This window comes from Eleutherodactylus coqui, chromosome 11 (assembly GCF_035609145.1).
Source record: "Eleutherodactylus coqui strain aEleCoq1 chromosome 11, aEleCoq1.hap1, whole genome shotgun sequence".
Taxonomy (NCBI): domain Eukaryota; kingdom Metazoa; phylum Chordata; class Amphibia; order Anura; family Eleutherodactylidae; genus Eleutherodactylus; species Eleutherodactylus coqui.
Window position 1 is genome coordinate 111,694,062 of NC_089847.1, and position 5,342 is coordinate 111,699,403.

The window sequence follows — 5,342 nt, forward strand, 5'->3', positions numbered from 1 at the left end:
CTCGTTCAAACAAAAAATCGTTCGTATCGTCTGTACAAGTGAGTGAGAACAACTGAGCAATCGGTACTTAAACCGAACGATTAGTGAACGACCCAACGATGATGTTTATAAAATGAAAGATGAAAAAAAAGCGGACGATTTATCGTTGATTGTTGGCTGCGTTTACACTGAACGATTAGCGGCCATTTTGGCGCATTTGAATAATTTTTTGGAAGGATAATCCTTCCATGTAAAAGGTGTTTAATAGAGATGAGCGAACGTACTCGTTTAGGGCGATTTCGCAATCGAGCACCGCTTTTTTCGTGTAACTGACTACTCGGGCGAAAACATTCAGGGGGCGCCAGGGGGCGGCGTGGTGGTGCGGGGGGTAGCAGTGGGGAACAGGGGGGAGCTCTCTCTCCCCTCCCACTCCCCTCTGCAACCCCCTGCTGACCCCCGGCGCCCCCCGAATCTTTTCCTCCGAGTAGTCAGTTACTCGAAAAAAGCGATGCTCGATTGCGAAATCGCCCTAAACGAGTACGTTCGCTCATTTCTAGCGTTTAACTTCGAATGTATAATGAAAACAAAGATCTGGTACCGTGTTAGCCAGTAGAGCAAAATGTGATTGTTCTCAGCAAGAGAAACGACGTAATCTTGTAGATATGATACCTTTTAATGGCTAACAAAAATACATGATGTTATAGCGAGCTTTTGTACCCCTGCGTTGGTACGAAAGCTCGCTATTATTACATCATGTATTTTTGTTAGCCATTAAAAGGTATCATATCTACAAGATTACGTCGTTTCTCTTGCTGAGAACAATCACACTTCGAATGTAGAAATTACAATAAAGTCCAAGAAAGTTTAGGTTAAAAGTAAGGCGTTTCGTTTTTAGTTGAAGTCAGCAAAATTCCCAACTTTTTTCTATATGTGCTATAAATATTTTCAAGTAATTGTGCGCGAGTGTGATTCACGGTTGTGTAAACACGTCTGCGGATGGCTAGCAGTACCAGCCTCAGGGTGCCGGCCTTACTAAGTAATCAGCACAGCTGCTGCTCTCCTGGCAGGGAACTCGCACACATTCCAGCCGGTTACTTCAGAGCTTAGAACAGGCAGCGCCGGACACATGGCGGCGCAGCACAATGTTATCTCACCGCGCGGCGTTGTTTAGTGTAACATAGTAAAATCTACTATGAATGGCGTATTGGAATTCACTACTTACAATGTGTTTCCCAAGACTTATAAGTCTCCTCACACACTTTCTAGGTGCTCTACCTTAGGCCGGTCTCATATGACCGGATTTCTATCTGTGATTGTCACCTATGCGGACGATCCGCTGTATTTCGCACACATTGAAAGAATAGAATATTCGCATCTCCACTCAGGTGAGCAGATGGGGATTGCGATTTCTGAGAGCGGATTTAAAATCGCAGTATTTTCTATTTTTCTGCGAAATTCACAAGGACTGCTTCTATTGAGGTCAATGGAAGCCGTCTGACCCTCAGCCCATTCGCAAATGATCATAATCATCTTTATTTGTATAGCGGCATCTTATTCCGCAGCGCTACCTCTCTTGACATTGTGGACGGGCTGCAGGTACCCGCATCCCTGCCTAGCGATGGCACGGCAAAAACAACTAAAAAAAAAATCTGTACTGTGCATGACCAATGGCGAGCGTCTGCGGTCATCCACAGTACAGGAAAACAGGGTACGTGGGGTCGTTGGCCGTAGTCAGAGACGGATTCCGCTGCGAGCTCCTGCATGCAGAATTCGACCTGTCCGTGTACAAGGGCTTGAAGCTTAGTCCGATATCGCGCTCGTGAACGTGCAATGTACGCTATTGAACACGTTTACAAATGCTGTTCTAAAAGGCTGTGAAACGCCACATTTAAAAATGCGTCATTTCTACAAACGCCTATGTGAAACTGGCCTTAGAAAATCATTCAAATGAATGGGATTCATAATCGTGTGAGATTTGTAAGCCTCGCGATGCACAAATTTCACACTGTTTTCTTGGTCGTAGTTTCAATTTTTTTTCTATACACACGCGGATACAAATTGCGTATTCCGTGAATGGAAGAAAAATGGCAATATGCTCTATTTTGTGACAGAATCCGTGTGGACGGCCTCCATTGATGTCAATGAAGGCATCCGACCTGCAACCCGTATGCAATTAACATAACGTATGGGCTTCGGATATCCATGTCATCGCTAAGCGACGGTATCAGAAATGCAAACAAAAAAAAACTGTACTGTGCATGTCCGCCTGCGAGCCTCCACGGTCATCCGCAGTATAGTATTGTGCGGTACGCCGAGTCGCCGTTTGGGCTCACTGCCGGAATCGGCTGCGAGATGCCTGCATGTGGAATCAGACCCTTTTGCGTGAGCCCGGCCATAGGAGAAACAATACAAAGGCTGGGGCTTCGATTTCCCCCATGGCCTTGCACCTAAGGCTGTGTAACATGGGCGCACTGGCATACCTATAGGGGATGCAGTTGCACCCGGGCCCAGGAGCCTTAGGGGGGCCAAAAGGCCTATCTTCTCCATATAGGGAGCCCAGTACTATGAGTAAAGCATTATAGTTGCGGGCCCCGTTACAGGTTTTGCATTGGGACCCAGAAGCTTCAAGTTACGCCTCTGGAGTTAAGGGAAGTTGGGGTTCCCCAAGATAAACTTTTGCACCCGGGCCGATGAGCCTTTAGCTACGCCCCCGCATGGACGTATTTGTGCACAAACAATTCATGCAAGCAATACGCAGAAAACAGAACCCATTGATTTCAATGAATTTGTTCACAAGCGTGTATTTTGCGTGCCCATCTCAATCGCGCAAAAAAAAGCTTAGCGTGTTCTATTTCCCTGCGCATTTGCACCGGAAAAGAACACATCAGAACTCATCAAACAAATTGCGCCAAAATTTGAACATGCAAAAAATTCTGTAAAATCCGCCTGCAATTATGAGCTCCAGCCACTACAAAGGCATCGGAGCAGCGGCTTCCGCTCTGACCCGCTGTATCCCGGCATTGACAGCTGACGCTGCCTGGAGAATCCCAAACCAAACTAGGCTGCATGCCTACATGCCTTGGCAGCTGAATTAGCGGTGCAGTCTCTTTTACTTGGCACACAGTTTCAGAACTTTGCAACATGGATTCAACTCTTGGCTAGGTTGTCTCGGCCTTTCTGCTCTTGCTGGGATCAAGTAAGAGTCGCGATCTCTTTTGACACGCGGCTGACCTGGTGTGGCTCCAGAGATCCATTCAGTGGGATCATACTGGTGGGCACTCCCAGTCTCTATGGTGTGAAGGCTTCCATGCTGTCAGCAATACAAGGGGTGAATGACTGGAGCTCTGTTTTTTTACTTGCTTGCGCCGTCCACGACTGCCTTGTGTGCCACACTCCACCATCTATACCATACACCGACATTATCCCGTGGGTGCGAGGCATGCCCTGCCATCCAGACTCACATGCCCACTCAACAAAGTCACTGGTTATGCAAACCTAAGAATGTCAACCAATCTGGTATCAGGACCCACAGTGTCCACAAGGGCCACAAGGTCGGCTGCCGTAATCAATCAGTCGCATGACAACCATCATCAGTTATGGCGTTTACGCAATTACGCAAAGCGAACATCTTCACCCCCCTTCAGACTCATTCACAAGGGAATATTGCGTATTTCAGTCCCCAGTGTATTAGGCCGGAATCACACGGGTGGATTTGTATTGCGGATTCCAATATTGCGCTAAAACACTGGCATTGAAAGGCGTTTACTTTTGATTTTTTCCTTCACATTCACTTATACGAATTGCGTATTCCTCGAGCAGAAGAAAAATCGCAGCGTGCTCTATTTTGCAGTGGAATCAGCGTGGACGGCCTCCATTGAAGTCAATAGAGGCATCCGACCTGAAGCCTATACGCAATAAACATATGGGTTAAGCAATGGCGCAGGAAACACAAACAAAAGAAAAAAAACTTTACTGTGCATGACCGCCTGCGACCCTCAGCAGTCATCCGCAGCACAGTAATGGGGTACACAGGGTCAGCGGTCGGGCTCACAGCCAGGATCCGCCAGGGGTCTCCTGCACGTGGAATCCGACCGCTCATGAGCCTTAGGCCGGCTTCACGCGGCCTTCACGGCGCCACCCAGAGACACCAATACTTACCTGCGGATACGGCGTCCTACGTCACGCAGGACGCTTCGGCGCGCATGCGCAATAGAGTGCGTGACGCGCCGGCTGCATCATATGACACGCCCACAGCATCACATCACGCGCCGGACGCGTCATATGACGCAGCTGCAGTAGGCGGGGAAGCGGTTTCACGCTATCTTCCGCTGTGCTACAGCGGAAGATAGCGTGACGAATGCCTTCCATTGACTGCAATGGAAGCCGTCCGGGCGTACACCCGCGGCAAATAGAGCATGCCGCGGGTGAGGACGGGTGATTTTATGGTGCGGAATTCCGCACCGTAAGCATTGTGTTATTAGGTTCAATAGAACCAATAGCTGCGGGCAACGCGGCGGAAATCCATCCGTGGGAAGGAGCCCTTACACTGTGTACTCACAGACCAAAACATGCTGATTCCCACGCATTTCTGCCTATCTGTGTTCTTCCACATGTAAATATGCTACGTATTCGCGTGCATAAAAAAACCCAAAGAAATCCCCTTAAATTCTTGCGAAAATACACAGGTTTCCTGCCTATTTGCGCACGCCATTGATTTCAATGCGCCTAAGATTAGATTCACACGGACGTATTTACGCGTACGGCACGCAGAGACTAAAACCCATTGGGTTTGTACAAATGTGCATATTTTTCTCGGACATTTTGGGCGCACAAAAAAACCCGCAGCATGCTCTATTTTCCTGCGCATTTGTGCACCAAGAGTGCCCATAGAAGTCAATGCAGGAAGCGCAAATGCACACGCAAAACGCAAGGGATGCGTGAAACACTGCGTCATTCCACTGTAAGAAGAACACAACTGGAACTCCTTAATTAGCCATTTCAGTCTTTGTTCGCCATGCTCAAATGAACACGTAACAAGACCGCTCATCTAATCACGCCACAACTCTAATCCTTTACATATCCGCCTGAGATGTAACTGCATGCCGAGCTTTACAGCAAAACGATAACCCCTTCTAGGGGGCGCAATGATTTTTGACAATAAGTGTACTTTCTGAATGTAATCTCCCTTCAAGTTGTAACATTATTCCCTAATTATTCCCACCAGGGTTTCAGTTTCTTTCTGACCTCAAGTAATGCAAACCAACAAAATGGCGGCGTCTACCCTTGGCAGGCGACCTCGTCCTGCACCTACTCTACTGCGCATGCTCCGCAAACGCAGCCGCGCTCCTGACGTCATGCGTCTA